This window comes from Mesoplodon bidens (assembly GCF_964165515.1).
Source record: "Mesoplodon bidens genome assembly, chromosome: 16".
Taxonomy (NCBI): domain Eukaryota; kingdom Metazoa; phylum Chordata; class Mammalia; order Artiodactyla; family Ziphiidae; genus Mesoplodon; species Mesoplodon bidens.
Genome location: NC_138173.1, coordinates 23,745,445 through 23,763,643, shown reverse-complemented (window position 1 = coordinate 23,763,643; position 18,199 = coordinate 23,745,445). Strand labels below are relative to the sequence as shown.

The 18,199-nt window shown below is 35.9% G+C and overlaps 1 protein-coding gene across 2 annotated transcripts in view; it reads left to right on the top strand.

Annotated features, from left to right (window-relative positions):
- MRPS28 (mitochondrial ribosomal protein S28) overlaps positions 1–18,199 on the top strand; it is a 99,800-nt gene that overhangs the window by 16,100 nt on the left and 65,501 nt on the right. The window lies entirely within an intron of this gene.

The window sequence follows — 18,199 nt, the reverse complement described above, 5'->3', positions numbered from 1 at the left end:
TTTAATGTACACTTTTTTTAGATTTTAATATTTCTGACAACAGGATGCATCTTATAGTTGATGCAATTTAATTGGCAATTTAAAAATTCTTATGGTGACTCATAATCAACGGCATCTTAGATAAGATGAATTACAGTGATGAAGAAGTTTGTGATGTTTAAGAATGAGTCACACCATAGATATGAGTAAGGAAAGAGTCTGCTCTAGTTCTAAGGGAGCAGTTACAAGAATGGGTTGCCTCTTTCCCGAGAGCTCTGGATACCTAAAGGTCTTCTTGATAACTGGGCTCACCCATTTAGGAGACAGGAGCTCCTTCTACCTGAATCTGAATAGGACCTGACAAACTCACCTGAATACACGTTCTCAGATCAGTGATATGTGAGTAGATACTTAACAGCGAGCTCTCCAATAAATAAAAGGCCTTGATTTGCCGATTTCTGTGGTATGAAATAGTTCCACCACGGCCAATGTTAAGTTACCTGTGTGATGTCATCGAATGTGGAGTTGGAAATATGAGTGCACAGTCAGCTTTCACAAGCTGGTGCAGTCTGGCTCCAGCACACCTCTACCGCAGGTAGTCAGAAGCTAAACAGTGTCTCAGCAAGGTGAATGATGCAAACCAGGTGATACCTGGAAGAGAAAATGGGTTCTGTGCTACGTGGCATGAGAGGTAATGGCTAGGTCTTGACTTGCCCTGGTATATCAAATAACATGCAAACTTAGTCAAAAATAGTAAAACCTAAAGAAATGTCTAAGTAAGATGTGTCTGTCCATCTAGATTTTAATACTGCAATCTATATTGTGTAATGGGTATTGAAGGGATTAAATTAGGTAATGTATGTAAAGGTTTAGAACAGTGATTGGTATATAGTAAACAGATGCTACTATTACTATTCTTTAAATCCTGATGACTTAGGGTTTTTGTGACCTAATGATGACATCCCTCAAGAATTTCTATTGAGAGTTTTTGCACCAGGCAAGTTGTGAAGATATGTGGTCCTAAAATTATCCTTCAAGAGAGGCAACCTAAACTCTTTCATACTGTCAGCAGGAGCTGTAGCAGGTCATTTTTCATTAATAGAAAATATATCAGTAATTTGAAAATGAAGTACTGCTTTGTTTTATATAAAGAAATCCTCTCCTCTCTTCCCTACAATTGATAAGCTTTACATCTTGCTACCATGGGTGCCACCCAGTTGCAGTGGCCATCCTTATTCTTACAAGCTGACCTAACATGCAGCCAGAACATCTGGTTTATAAAAACATCATTTATAAAAAAATGTGTTTTACATATAACTCTGCTGAATTATGGGTATTTCACCTGCTCAGTCAAATTTATTATAAATTGCAAATGCCAGTGATATACATGTTTCTTTATATTTGTGGATGGAATTTTGTTTGTGATATTTCTTTCATGGATATTTATTTCTTTGTGGATATTCTTTTATCTAAAGTTTTTTCCCCCATTTTATGTTATATTCTTGAGCATAAAATTTCAGAATGCTTTAGGTGTCTAAAATTTCTGATTTGATTTTTATGCCTTATTAACTAGATCACAGAATTTTAAATATCAGTATTTTTGACTAGATATTTCTCTAATCAGTTCTATAATATGATTTGAATTTATTTTATGTGTAGTATAGCTCTAAATGGTTAAATACTGGAATCTGTTGCAACATTAATTAAATTAATTTTAATTAGTTTAATTAAATTTCAGTTTAATGAATTGAAATATTAAATTAACTGTTCATTGAAAACTATGCACATACCACATAAGCACACATCCTATTAACAGAAATTACTATATGGTTGAAACCCCTGTCTCCACATGTACTCTCCTCCCAGTGAAGCAGTCTATTTAACAGAAGTGTTTGTCGCGGGAGAGTGGTGGCTCATAATAATTTTGCAAATAAATTCTCTAGTCTAGGGGGCAGTCACTGTATAAGAGTCTTTTTTTTTTTTTCCGTAGGAGAATTAAATGCCTGTATCTCTTTGTTCTGTAGTTATCTGCCATAGTTACCTTCACTGCTTCCATCTACCTGCCCAGTATCCAATCACTCTCACCAGGAATTCCCACTTAAACTTCCAAAGCACTCACAAAATCAATATATTCATGGTTGAGGATCATGAAAAGGGAGGAGCCATACTGGTGCAGGAGTTGATTTGTTCGTTCGTTCATTCATTCATTCATTCGTTTATTCAACAAACGCTTCCTGGACCTCTTCAATTTGGCAGGCACTGTTGTAAGGGCTGGTAAAGAAGACAGACTAGCTCTCTGCTCTCATGAAGTTGGGGGGACTTAGTCTATTGGGGCAATGAGGAACAGATAGTAAACTAGTGCACAAATCAATTTTAGAAATTGATAATTAAATGAGTAAGAAGGGGTAATATGGTGACAGGATGTCTGGCGAGTAGAAGATAACAGTAGTCAGAGAAGGCCTTTGACTGACGTCTGCTTCTATTGCTAAAAGTCTAAAATGCCACCAGATTGCTTCTTTTTAAAAAAGGTGATAAACAACTGATAAGAATCCTAAATTGTTTTGGTTAACTGAATATTCTAATTAGCTAAGTTATAGCCTTTTATTAAGTTCTGTAACTTTTTTGTTTTAATATATATATATATATATATTTTGTGTGTGTGGTACGCGGGCCTCTCACTGTTGTGGCCTCTCCCGTTGAGGGGCACAGTCTCCGGACGCGCAGGCTCAGTGGCCATGGCTCACGGGCCCAGCCGCTCCACGGCATGTGGGATCTTCCCAGACTGGGGCACGAACCTGTGTCCCCTGCATCAGCAAGCGGACTCTCAACCACTGCGCCACCAGGGAAGCCCTGTTTTAATATTTTTGATTATTGTTTAAAAGAACCAAGTTTTCAGTCTTTGACCCAAGAAGCTATAGAGTTATGCAGAAGGGCTTCAGAGATTGCCCTGGGAGTAGAGAGGGGAGTTAGGCCCTATTTCAGAGCAGCTCTGCATTCATTGTTTTATATGTTACAGTTCTGGGAGTGTTTTGTTTAAGGTGTTGGGGGGGAGTGGTGGTGAGTATTTGTATCACAAAAAAAAAGTTTGAAAAACACTTGTAAAAGAAAAATTAAGTCTAGAAAGATGTTATATTAATAGTAACAGAATATAAACTATAGTATTTAAGCATGAAAGGTAGTATTGTGATCTACTTTGAGTTGCAAAACAGAAATATTATAATTACATTCAGAAATTTTGGAGGTGTGGATGGGACCTGACTCTTACAGTACCAACCTCAAAAGTTTTAACCATTATATATTTTTAAATATCAATTTATGACTTGGAATCAGAAGTCAGATTATGACAAACCATAGTGACACTGGTATTAATTTCTTTGGCAGTTGTCATTGAATTAACTGACTTGCTAAATTAATCAAGATTCCCTTGTATAAAACCCATTGACGCATACCAGCACTTAGACGATTAGGAATTAGTAGTCCTCTACTATAAGTGGGCACTTTTACTTTCAGTTGAGGTATGTGTTTAGCAAAAGCTAGTTGTGTTTATTCCAAAACCCATTTATATTATTGCTAGGTAATTTATTTGATTATTGCATAAATTAATAAAATATGAGCACAGAAAGTGTTTTTGTTCTTATGCAAGCTAATTTTAATGTTTTAGAAAGGCTCCATAAAGGAGAGTTTTTTTTAATGAAATTGCTATTGAATTAGTTTGAGCAAGTAAACCATAAAGATGCGGGGTGGGGGGCGGGAATCATAAAAATCTGGAAGGAATTGCTTTCCAAATGTCTTTTCTGTCCCTGTATTACTTTAAAGTGACTGACTCTGGCAATTGCAGACATTGCAGTCTAGGTATTGTTTATTTAAGGAGATCAGTGCAGAGCTCCAGTGAGTGAGCCTCTACTTAGCAAGAAAACCTGGCTCTGTGTCAGAATATTTGCATTAGTTGCTAAGTTAATATCTTTAGAGTATATGTGTATACTTTTTTAATGAGTCCTCACTTTGACCTACTTTTCCATGAACGAACCTATGAGTCAGAGGGCTTCTACTGTGACTTAAAAGTATAAAGCACTTTTCCCTTTAGACATTTGTGTGTGTGTGTTATTAATACAGCACACAATTTAACAAAATTTGTCCTAGTGTGGATTAAGATCATTTCCTTTCTATGTCTGATAATCCCAATAGCCATTTTTTAAAAACTTATGTTGGCACTTTATGTACATCGTCTGATTTATTCTGCACAAGATGCATAGAAATTAGAAGATATTTTCCCCATTTTCCAAATGAAGAAAATGAGTCTCTGAGCATAATAAATAAGGTGGTACAGCCGTACAGTTATAGTTCACAAGGCAGGGATTCAATCCTAGGGCTGTGTGTATCCATCACCCAGGAATGTTCTTTCACTGTACTGTGCTACTCTCTAAATCCTACAACATATAGCTACTAAAGTGTCATAAAAACGTCCTAAAATAGCCTCACATATGAACCAGGTTTATACCAGGAACCCTGAAAACAGTACGGTAGTGAAGCTCTATAGAGGTCTGTTAAAGACTGGTAGGTAGCCTGTTCTAATATCCTGGGTTATGGTGTCTATGGTATAGTATATTTGAATAGTATTACCACCAATAAGCTAATGACCAGAGGGCCCAGGCTTTGTTTCATAATGGATGTGAATCATAATTGTGGTGAGACCTGTAGTCACAGGAACTGGTTAATGTCTGACGATGATTAGTAGCTTAGAGTCAGAATGCCTCTTGTTATTTGGGAATGATATATTTCAAAAAAGTTTATTTTACAAATAGTAGAAAGTTGACTGTGCATATAACACTTAATTTTTAATTGATTCGTTTTATAAAATGTGTCATTTATTTTCTTGAACCTTGTTAGACCTAAAGTTGTTTAACCTGTTTTTTGTCTTTGTTTTGATGACCCAAGGTCATCATTATAAACATTAATTCCTGTATTGTATCTCAACTCAAATATATAGAATTATTGTTTCTCAGCTACATAACCCTCTAGTTCTGTAGTTTTTGTGTTTCACCTTTGGGTGTCATCTTTCTTTTTCTACTGTTGTATCTGTGTCTGCATTTTTAGCTTTCTTAGACTTCCTAATTTTCCTCTCATATCTGATGCCTGAGAAATTGGTCACCAAAATTGTGCTTAAAATAAGAACAACTAGAGTTTGAGTAAGGACCTCACGGCCTCTTATGTAAGTAAAGTGTATGCACTTTAGTACATGAACTTCAACATATATTTTGACTGCTCCTAAACTCCCCTGCTTAATTCTCATTGGGTTCTGTGGAGACTTGGTGTCACCAGATAACCAACTTCCTGATAAGTGAAGTGTAACCAGGTCAGGGTCTTGCCTGTGTTGACTGCCTGTTCACTGATGCCCTTGATAAGGATTGTCACGTATCAGAAAAGTGTTTGCTGAACCAATCAAGGTGCTGAGTGTCTTGGATAAGAGCTGTTGTTGTGGTTGAGACTTTAACACCACCAGTAGGTATGGTATCGAAAATAAGATAGGATTATTGGATCTCAAATACTACTTGAGATGGTGCCAATTCTTAACAGTGAATTTGTAAGTAAATGAGTAAATTTCTTAAGAATATTGCTAAGTGCAGAGTATTGCTTTACGGCATTGATTAGTTTGGTTGGCTTGGAATGTACCTGTCGTACATTTTACCTGTCTCAAGAACTAAGCTGCTGATTTTATTAATCTTATTTTTAAGTAAACTGGGCCATGGTACGATTTTTCACTGAGTCAGCAAACACTTAATGAGCAGCTCTTGTGTGCCACCTCTGCGTTTTATGCTAGAGATGTACAGATGAAAGACAATCCCTGCTTTCAGGGAGTCAGTGATTCAGTCAGGGGATAGAGAAGTAAACCGATACACATAGTACCGTATGAGTTCTATTTCTTGTGTCCTACAGGAACGGAGAAGAGGGCATCGATGATGGAGTCAGCTTGTGTCAGAGACGGTTTCCCAGAGGAGCTAACAGTTGAACTGAGTTGTAAAGGGTGGGTAGGAGATACAAAGTGCAGAAAATGGGAGGGAGCTGTACTTGACAGAGCTTTCAGTGAGAGAGAGCCTGGCTCTTCCGGGAACTCAAGTGGCTTAGTTGGCTTAAGTTTAGGAGGAGTGAGGGGGAAGAGTAGGGAGATGGGCAGGAGCCAGATCTTCAAGGGATTTATATACCATTCTAGAACATTGGGCCTTTATTCTGAAAGTGGTAAAGACACATTAAAGTATTCTAACAGGTAACATGGACCACACTTGTGTTTCAATGAGATCATTCTGGCTGTGGTATGGTGTGGAGTATGTATTAGAAGAATGAAACCGGAGTTAGGGAGGCCAGTAAGGAAGCTTCTGGAAAGAAATGATAAAAATGTGAATTAAGTCTAGGGGTCAGGAAAGGAGACTTTTATTAATAATTTAGGAGACAGAAGAAACAGGTCTTGGTAACTGAGTAATGGTGGCTTGTGAGTCAGAGGGAAAAGTTTCTGATGGTGTTTGATTTCAGACATGAATGACTAGTAGATAGTAAATTGAGTTGTATTGGGGAGGTGGAGAAGGGAAATGTATTATGTTGATACTTTTGCCTGCTTCAAAAATTTAAAAAATGCCCAGATTTAGATTAGTTTGATTCTCCTTTTCCCCACTCCTGGTTATAATACTTGTGATTAGTATCAGTTAAGGAACATTCCTCTTTTTCACTGAAATAGAAAATCCCTGTGGTTAAACCATGCATATCTTTTTGGTTAAAGAGTCTTATTCTCTAAATCTTTTTATTTCATTATGTTATATTTTAATTTTGATTTTTTTTAAGAATTGTATACCTTTCTATAAAATCCTAAAGTTCAGTTTTACAAAGTCCATTGATTTCTTAATGTTTCATGAATATTGCCTCTCTTAAAGCATTATTTCTACACTCAACATCTCTCTCAACACACATGATTGACAGCTCTGAAAATCGAAGGGTTTCAAAACAAGCATGATTGGCAGTTCTAAGGTAACTAGCACATGCACTGAATACTATTTGTACTTTTATTTGACACTAAGGTGGAATAAACAAGCTAATTTCCCAGTCTTTGTTTCTATTTCAGGTTGTGTGATGTATAGGGTCACATAAAGAGTGGGATAGATACTAAATGTTTCAAAAACTAAAGTTCTCAAGGTGTATTGGTAGGGGGAAAAAGAAAATAAGAATTTGAATTAAGTAGTTCTTTTTATTCCAGAGGACATGACTTACAATTAAAAATATGCATGTTTTTAAGTAGATTGGTGATTGAAAGTCATTTTATTAGGTTTTCCTTAACAGATCTCTGATTATTTTTTTAGAATAAAGGAGCATCTGCTGTATTTAACTTTTTAATAAGAAATCTTAAGAATATTATAAATATTCTTATAAATACTGTAAACCTTAAGAAAATTATAAACTATCTCAAGAATGATATGAGTTCATGAAACACATGTAATTCAGACTGAATAACATTAGACCAAAAAAGGGGGGATCATAGATGCAGAGAGCAGATTGGTGGTTGTCAGAGGTGAGGTTGTGGGGTGGGTGAAATGGTGAAGGGGGTCAAAAAGTACAAATTTCCAGTTATAAAATAAATAAGTCCTGGAGATAAAATGTACAGCATGATTACTACAGTAATAATACTGTGTTGTATATTTGAAAGTTGCTAAGAGAGTAGATCTTAAAAAGTTCTCATCACAAGAAAAAAATTTCTTTTGTAGCTATTTATGGTGATGGATGTTAATTAAACTTCTGGTGATTATTTCATAATATACACAAATATTGAATCATTATGTTGTACCCTTGAAACTAATATAATGTCAAATGTCAATTATACCTCAATAAAAAATTTTTTTTTAATGAATAGTATTAAAGTTTCCCACCCACCCTCCTCACTCGGATATATGGCATAGCGGTGCTCTTTTGGATCGATTTTTTTCTATTGGATTCTACTTAGATTGATGTACAAAATTGATTTACTTTATGTGGCATATTCACATACATACGGCTTTATTAACCCAGAGATTGTGTAAATTTACATGTCTAGTAAGTTTGCCGTATATGCCTTCCCAGGACTGTAAAGGTTAAAAGTGAATCTGGAAACTACTATGGTGGCTGCTTGTTAAGAGAATGCAAGCAATTAAGTGTTCCCACAAAAGCTTTGAAGTTAATATCTTAATAGGACAATGAGGAGAAAAAGTCAAGGCTGCACTCCTACAATTGATTCAGGCTGTAGTTCTATTGACTTAAAAGTAGATTTTAGAAAAATTAAAAGTTATCTTAATAGAAATTGTGAGTTCTATTTTAGTTTGTAGAATTTTGTATTAATTTAGATTGCCACTTGATAACATCTAGAGACTTTCAGGGACCCAGAATTTCAACATGTACTTTATGGTTAGTAATAAGAACAATAATAGCTAACATTTGTTGAACACTCTGTGCTAGGCACTTTGCTAAGAGATTTGCCTCTGTTTTTTAAAAATCTTTTTATTAATCTAAGGTAGATACTGTTAGAATCCTCATTAAAAAGCACTGAAGAAACGAAGGCTTACAGAGATTTTAAGTAACTTAAAAACTAGTCAGCAGCTAGTAAATAAGCAGACTGGTGAGAATGTTAGCTCTAAGTCCATATTGTCAACCTCTACTTTTTATATACTCATCAAATACACTTCCAGAGTGAGTGTGACTTACTAATTTTCTCAGCAAATATTTACTGAGTATCTTAATTACAGTGTGCTGAATGCAGTTTAGAAGAACTGTATGGCATCTTTAGGAGGAAAGATGCATAGAGCCCAGCAACACAGAGGAATATATGAGTAAATGCCTAAATGAATGGTGTGGTTAAGCACAGAAGTGTTCAAAGGAGAACTGGAGAAGCGAGAGTTGAAATGGTTTCATGAACAAAAAAGAGGGCTTCTCAAGGAGATGGAACTTTGGCTAGATTCTGGAGGATAGCGGGAGGGGCACTGGGAGATGGATAATGAGAGAACAGTGGTGGGGGAGACGGCATGAGCAATGGCACAGAACTGAGAATGAGCTTGGGGGGATTGTATTAGTCATGTACATCTGTGTAACATATTACTCCAAAACTTAGTGGATTAAAACAATAAACGTTTATTATCTCACACAATTGCTGTGGGTCAGGAATCCTTGGGCGTCTTCACTGGACAGTCCTGGCTCAAGGTTTCTTATGAGCTTCAGTTAAGATATTGGCCAGGCTGCAGTCATCTGAAGGCTTGACTGGGACTGCAGAATTTGCTTCCAGGGTGGTTCCTCACTTGCCTGGCATGTTAGTGCTGGCTGTGGACAGGAAGCCTCAGGCCTCATCACATGACTTCTCCATGGGCTGCTTGAGTGTCCTCATGACATAGCAGTTAGCTTTCCCCTGAGTGAATAATCTAAGAGAGAGCTTGAGGTCATTGTGATGTCTTTTATGACCTAGTCACACATTGTCACTTGTGCCATATTCTGTTCTTTAGAAGCAAGTCACTAAGCCTAGCCCATACTCAATGGGAGAGGAGTTAGTCCCCACCTTTTAGAGGGAGGTATATACATAATATGCGTACATATTTTAAAACCACCATGGGTCAAGGGCCCATGGCTTGGATGAAGTTTTAAGGAATAAAATATTTGCTTTGCTAGACAGACAAGGATCCTGATAAAAAAATTCTGAATTTCAAGCTGAAAAATTGTGATGGTGGAGATACAAAGGAGTTGTATTTGGGGATTGGTGTTTTGAACGATGACACTGGTAGTGATGTGTGAGATGGAATGGATGGGCAAGGCCAGTTCTGAGACTATCACAGTAATCCAGACAGTGGTTTACTAAGGGCTGGCCTAGAGTGAGAAGAGATGGGGAAGAAAAGCTTGGAGAGACTGTTTGAAGAAATGACTGATAGGCTTTGGTGACTGGGGCTTGAGGTTTCCAGCCCAGTGACTAGAAAAATGGAGGTCACAGCAAAAGGGAAGTTGGGTGGAGTTGCTGTTCATAGGGCAGGACATGGAGCTCAGGTTTTTTAATTAATTAATTATTATAATTAATTAATTAATTTTTGGCTGCGTTGGGTCTTTGTTGCTGCAAGTGGGCTTTCTCTAGTTGCAGAGCGGGGGCTACTCTTCATTGCAGTGCACAGGCCTCTCATTGCGGTGGCTTCTCTTGTTGCAGAGCACAGGCTCTAGGCGCGCGGGCTTCAGTAGTTGTGGCTCACGGGCTCTAGAGTGCAGACTTAGTAGTTGTGGCGCATGGGCTTAGTTGCTCCGCAGCATGTGGGATCTTCCTGGACCAGGGCTCGAACCCGTGTTCCCTGCATTGGCAGGCAGATTCTTAACCGCTGTGCCACCAGGGAAGCCCAGAGTTCAGTTTTAGACATGTGGTTATTCTGTAGACGTTTGGCCACATGAAAGTGGATTTATGAGAAATTAGACTGTAGAATAACAGTAGACCTGAAATTAGCAACTTCATATTGGGCTCTAAGTTTCTGTATCTTCTGACTTTATCAGCAAAACACACAACAAAACAAAAAAGAAAGGCAACAGCATCAGTGCAGATTTGTGTTTGTGCCACGTTAAGTGAGTGTGATTTTTTTTTTTTTCCCCAAAAAGAAATCTTGTGGTGTTTAGGTTCAAGCATCCTGTTAGAGCTGAATAGCTTTGTTTCTAAAAGTGAAAGGCAAATATAGAAATAGCAGATGGGATCCTTTTGGAGAGGTAACATGTCTTGCCAGGTGTATTCAATATAGGATCGTATTATATGACTTCAACCAGAGTTCTGAAAATTCTTTCATTCATTTCTAGTAGATTCTTCATTACTTTACCTTTTTCAGTGTCAGGTCTCTTGTTCCTGTCTTCCACCTCCTTAGCAGATCACCTTATCTTCTTTATTAAGTTCATACATTAGTTTAATCTGTGTGAAATTGCTGGGTTTTTTAAAGTAAAAAATAGTTGAATATCTGAAATTTCAAATGATTCAGCCTACTACTCCCTGGCTTTCCTATTCTCTACCTTAAATTTTCTCTGTATCATCTTGTCTAGATTCTATAAAGTTTGAAACATTTTACCCCTTCAAGCTATTATTCTGTTCCTCCCTGTCCCCCAAATTGCCCTTATTTTCTAAATTTCCATTTCTTCCTCAGTTTAGCCCACCTGACTCTGCCCTCACCATTGTACTAATTGAAAGCACCCTCTTAAATTCATCAGTGACCTTCTGGTCCCCTGCCCAGTCGTTTTTGCTCAAGCTGTCTGTAATATTCAGCACTCTTTGTTGGCTGTTCCCTTTTCTGAAATTGTCATATACCTTCTTTTTCTTGGTTCTCCTTCTATTTCCCTGTTGTTTTTCTACACTCCTATAACAGTGCTTTATAAAATTTTTGAGGATAAAATGGTAGGAAGGAGATACAGTGGTTCTTGGAATGTGCAGGGAAGTTGAGCGGGGCAAGTATCAGGAAGAACATGGGCCCGGAGGGCAAGTCGCCTTGGTTCTAATCCTACATCAGTCAGTGTGTACAGTGAAAGTTCCTTTATCCAAGAGTCTAAACCTAGGCTAATTTAACCAAGAGAATTGTTCAAAAAGGAGTGCTTTGGAGCTCCCCTATTAAAAAAACCCCAGCATTATAATAATTGAAAAATACTTTATAAGCCTGTAAATGACACTTACGTCTTCATTTATATGTACCCCTTCTTCTTTTATTTGGTAAATTCAGTTTCAACATAGTCCTGTACTTGAAAATAAGATGCTCTGCTTTTAGCTTGTTTTAATTTTTAAGAAAAGATTTTTCCATAAGTATACTACAGTTAGATTTCTTCTAAAGTTTTAATTCAGAACCTTAATTTTGGACCGAAAATAGAATACTTTGTGTTCCTTTTAAAAATGCAGATTAGCTATTAATTAGCTTAATTAGTACTGATTGAGCATATTATAATGTTCACGTGGATTTTATGCTATTGCCTGTGTCATTTTTGAATTTATTAAGCAAATGATTCTTTCCTTGATGTATTTTCCTTGAAAGCATTTTCTTTTATATACAGTACTGTTTTGAAAATGTGGTTATCAATTATTGTTATGATATATAATGGAGAGAGCTATACCTCTTTCAGTGTGGAATATATGTTATTTGGCTTCCAAAGAATATATTGCTGTGAAAGTACATAATTTGAGACTTAACACTTTTGAGTTAACCTAACCGCAAAACTTCTACTTTATTCACCATCCATTTAGTTTTAGCCTTTACATTAATTTTCTGTTTACTAGAAAGAGATATGCCAAACTATTTTTGAAAGTTAACGACTACACATCAACTCTTTAGATCTCAGTCTTTTCCAGGAACTAAATATCTTTTCCTAATTGCAGTTACCAATATTTTAGCCTGTTTGCTGAATGTAATTTATTTAGAAACTTTAATTTTGAATTTTGCTTGTTTTTCAAATACTGCACCTCCAGCATGAATGTTTTAAAGTTGTTTCATTTATTTCACTGAAGGAAACGAAACATTCTGCCATTTGAAGGAAAACGTTCCAAACGTGGTACCTAATGCTTAGTATATGCGAGCTTGTGATATAAAATCTGTGTATGTTAGTAATGGTGCTGATGATGTTGATGACTGCTAACAGCAGCAGCCACTTCCTAATTTTTAGCACTGTTAGGATATTCTCTCTCTAAAGCGGTCTTAAATGACTTTAAGTAAATAAACATATGCTATTTCTTTGGCAAAAATAATTTTAAAATATCTAGCATAGTGCCTTGCAGATTATAAGTTCACCATAAATATTCATTGCTTACTTTTTTCTTTTTTTTTTTTTGCGGTACGCGGGCCTCTCACTGTTGTGGCCTCTCCCGTTGCGGAGCACAGGCTCCGGACAGGCAGGCTCAGCGGCCATGGCTCACGGGCCTAGCCGCTCCGCAGCATGTGGGATCATCCTGGACCGGGGCACAAACCCGTGTCCCCTGCATCGGCAGGCGGACTCTCTACCACTGCGCCACCAGGGAAGCCCCATTGCTTAATTTTGTTAGACAGGAGTCACAAAAGCATTTAGCTAACAGTAGGTATTCCAATTATTGGTTGACGTATACTGTTATTAGTTGCCCTTTGGTGTTATAAAGGAACAAAATTGCCTTCAGTGAAGAGTATTGAGTATTCCTGTTTCAGTAAAGAAGTGAGATCATCCTAATTTTAAGAAGAAAAATAAAATTAATGTTGAATTAATGAGAATTTATTACTTTCCAGAATGAAAATTAGGATGTACTTGTTCTTGTCTTCATAGTTGTCTAACATTATCATAATCATTATAGCCAACGATTATTAGCTTTAGCTCTTATTATGTTGAGTCACTTTTCTAAGCATCGTAGTGGTTTAAGCTCATTGGCCCTGAAATAAGAATTCCTGAATTTGAATCCTGGCTGTACTACTTATTAATTGTGTGATCTTGGGCAAGTTGCTTAACTTCATGGAGCCTCAATTTTGTTGCCTTCAAAATAGATGAATGAAATGATTACTGCAAATGGCTTGTGTGAGAAATAAGGTCATCATCATCATCATCATCATCATCATCATGAACATCTGACATTACCTTTTCTACGTGTCAAACAGATAACGATACCTTACTTACATATCTTACTATCTACTTACTATCTACTTTACAGAGGAAGAAAAGCGAGCCCCAGAGAATTAAGTGACTTTCCAAATCACTTAGACTTGTGTCAGTTACACTTAGCAGAAAACTTGAAGACTTGTGGATTAAACATATAGAGACTTACTTTTCTTGCATAAGAATCCTGGCTGCTGGAGCTTCCGGGGTTGCTTCAGCAGCCTGACAACATTAGGGCTGCTTTCTCCTTGCGTCACAGGTACAATAAGGCTGCTGATTCTCCTGGGCTACATATCTGTGTTCAAGAGAGGAAGAGAGTGGGGGAGGGTACAGTCAGCTTTTCTGTCCCTTTTATCAGTAAAACAAAAGCTTTTTTAGAAATCTCTTCCAGACTTCGGCCTACCTTTCCTTGATCGGACCTGTATAAGATGGCTCCTCCCTAACTGCAGAGAAAGCTCTGAAAACCTGCGTTTAATCTTTTCATTGTGGAGGCTGCAGGGGAGGAGTAATTCCCCTCTCATTAACCTAGCCAGAGGGCCCTGCTGCTTTGCCTAAGATCCAATAACTCTTCAGTGGCAGAGCTGAGATTCTAACCCAGGTGTATCTTGCTCCAAAACCTATTTCTCCAACTCTACCTCTCAAAGAATCAAGACCCCGCCACAAACACTTTGAATAACCATTTTCCAACTTCTGTATGCAGGCACAGTTTTTCTTCTTGAAATTTTGTATTTTTCAGAATAAAAATTTATTTACCTTTTTAGGCTGGCTGAATTTTGAAGGTATAGGTTATGTGTCCCTCCCTATCTTCAAATAAAAATATAAACCAAAAATTAGTGACTGAATGCTTTTTCTATTAGAAATGATTACCAAGATATGTTTATTTCAGGGAATTTCTGATAACATTTTTCAACTTTCTATAGTAAAAAAACATAATACATCATTAAGGTAGTGAGGTTTTGCCTCTTTCCGTTCTAATTATTATGTTTTTAACTCATGGTAAATGAGTTTGTTCTATGCTCATTTCCTAAGGGGTGGTTATCCACTGATTTCATTTTCTGGAATAAAGTTATGTCACAATTCTTGGAAACTGCATATTTATTTTTTTGTTTTGTTTTTTCAGAGATGAGGGTGGGATGAGGAGTGGGTGAAATGAAGGTCATAATCCAAATTCTCTATTCAGCCCTCAAATATATAACCATAATTTACTCTTATTTTGTCTTTTTAATATTTGAGATAAGTTACATTGAATTTTGTAGAGAAAAAAAAGGATAAGATACAGTAACATTTTGAGCTAGGCAACATTATCCACATTTTGTAGGCAAGCAGACTAAGCCTAGAGAAGTTAGGAAACTTCTGCAGTCAATGAACTAGTACACGGTAGGGTTTGGATTGGAGCCCAACCTGTTGCTCCATGCATTGAGAGGATAGAATCCTCAGCAGTCTGTTCACTTAGGACAGATCGTTCTGTTTCTTTTAAAATATTTAAATGACATGTTTATCAAATAAAACATACCTCTAGGTATCACTTTTTACATTTGAACAACTTTTTGTTGCAATAAGCTTTTGTAAAATAATCAAGAAACATTATTAAGTATAAGCCATAGTTTAACTTAAGCCATACCTTTTGATTTCTGTTTTACCAAATCACTTTACCAGAGATGTTATCAAGTAATATTTACCTCATGTAAGCTAAATTCACCCACATTGTCAATGGTAAACCATCACTGACTAATAAACAAGTGAACTGTTCCCGTATTGACCTTTCTAGTCTGAATTGCAAAGTATGTCTTTTTAACTAATGACATTGTGATGTGGTCCGTCTACATTTCTGTGTACATTTCTCTCTTTTCAGGTTCATTTTTTTGAATTGGATAATTAAGCAAAATATTTCGAGTTGCATTTTTTATTATTAAAAAAGGAAAGTAGAAAAAAGTATTTATACATCTATAATCGTAAATATCATCAAATACTGTGTTCTTTTACATTAAAAATGTATGGGTTACTGAAAATGCATACATTTCAATTTATGCAAGTATTCTTTCCCACTTTTCTATATACTCTTTTGTTTATTATAAAAAATATGCTACTGACCAAACCAAATCCAATTAATTCTGTTGGTTTCTTCATTTTAGATTAAAACTTTAATTCATTTATTTATTCTGTTGATATATATTGATCACCACAATGTCAAAGCTAATATTCTTCAGTGATCAAGCCAAATTACTAAAGTTATACTTATGTTGGAATTTCTGTTATTAATTTTTTCTTTTTGTTTCAACTTGTAAAAGTAATGCAGTCTCATAAAAAAGCTATGGGAAATTCCCTAAATAGGAAAATTTTAAAACTTCATAGGTCCAATTTTGTAACTATGTATGGTGATGGATGTTAACTAGACTTCTTGTGGTGATCATTTCGCAGTATATACAAATATCGAATCATAATGTTGTTCATCTGAAACTAATATAACGTTATATGTCAATTATAACTCAATAAAAAAATAGTACTGCTAAAGCTCTAAAAACAAAAGAAAGAACAACAAAAAGAAAACCTTCATAGATCCACCAGTCATTTTGGTGAATTTCCTTTCAGTCTTTTCATCTAGACACAGGTTTTCGTTTTGGTTGTATATGGTTTTAATCTCTCTATATAATTTTGAATCACGAGTTTCTCAATTTTGTAGCATAGCCTTTTTCATTATGAAGGATGCTTTGTATATCACTAAATATAACACCATTTCTTTAAGCAATCCTGTTTATTAGACATTTAGGTTGTTTCTACTGTTTTAACTCTTATAAGTGGCACAGCCATGAACATATTTGAGGGTAAGACTTTTAGGACTATTTCCTGAAGAAAGATTAAGTGGAATAAGTAGGCTTAAAGGTTATTGATATTTTTCACGCTTATACAAACAGATTGAACATTTCATAGGTTTTTTATTAATAGTATTTCCTTTTTTGTAAATTGTTACTTTCTTTGCCTAGCTTACTTATCTTTTGGGAATATAGTGTCTTCCTGAGCTATGTATATGAGCTCTTGGTATAATTAAGGTTGTTCATCTTTTTATTTAAAAAATATCATTTTATTACAAAAGTAATTAAATCTTATTGCAAAATACAATAAATTCACATAACTTAACAGAAATAAAGATCATCTAGTGAAAACATAATGTCAAAAAAATTTCTTAACAAGAAATCATATTTTTGAGTACTATTTTATAACTGGGTTTTCCCTCCAAATAGTTAGGTGTCTAAATATGTCATTATATATGGAATATATAGCATTCCATTACTGTAATTTATTTGATGTTGTTGATGTTGTTTCCAGTTTTCACTATTTTTATAAACACTTCAGAGACAATTCTGTGCATAAATCTTGATATGATTATTGGATTATTTCCTTGAAATAAATTCTTTGGAATGGGAAGACTGGAAAGGATGTATATTCCTTAAAAATTTATACATATTTCCCATTTGCCACAAAGAAACGATTTGTCCCTAACACTAGTTGTTATCATTTTATTTTTCATGTTTGCCAGTCTAATAGACAAAAATACTGTCATTGTTTTAATTTGCATTTCTGATGACTTAGCAGTGGTGAACATCTTGCCATTTATTTAGTCCTGAAATGAATGTTGTATTCCAGTTTCATTGGCCTGTTCCAATTGCTCATTAGTCTTTGGATTTATCATGTTTTTATTAATTTATACCCTTTGTCATGCTGTTAAAACTATTTACTACCAGTATATTATTGGTTACATTTGCCATACAACATTTTTCTATTATTATATAATTGATTTTGCGTATTTTTTCTTTTATAGTTTCTAGTTTGGTTGTCATACATAGAAAAACCATTCCCTCCATGGAAATATTGGCATATGTTTCCTTCTAGTATTTTATAGTTTTATATTTCAGTCTTTTTTCTTTCTTTTTTTGCGGTACGTGGGCCTCTCCCTGTTGTGTCCAATCCCTTTGCAGAGCACAGGCTCAGCGGCCATGGCTCACGGGCCCAGCCGCTCCGCGGCATGTGGGATCCTCCCGGAGCGGGGCACGAACCCGTGTCCCCTGCATCGGCAGGCGGACTCTCAACCACTGTGCCACCAGGAAAACACAATATTTCAGTCTTTTTTTTAAACTGTTTAAAATTTATTTTGGAATAAGTCAGGACTCCTACTCCCCCCCACCCCATAGTAATGATTACTAATATGCATTGAGCTCATATTACCTTCTTTTGTTGTTCTTAAGACACATTTATTTGAATTTTAACCTCTCTTACTTCCTTGAAATCACTATTGTCCAGGTGACAACAATGACATAGTTGTCATTGCCTGCCCATATGCAAAATTAGTCTTGACTGTTTATATTATTAACTTATATTTTGAGCTATGTTCTTGGTAGACTGTAAACCGCAATGTATTGTGTCATTCTCAGCATTTTTTTTCTTTAGTAAAATAGAATAGGAGATATTAGAATGCACTGCATATAGCAAGACTAATTATAGCTTTTAGGAAACTTATTTCAGTTTTGTGTTAATGTGTGTGTAGAAGGTAATCTCTTCAATATAATTCTTGTGTATAACTGAACCGCAGAAAAATAACTCCAGGGGTGCTGGGTTGTGA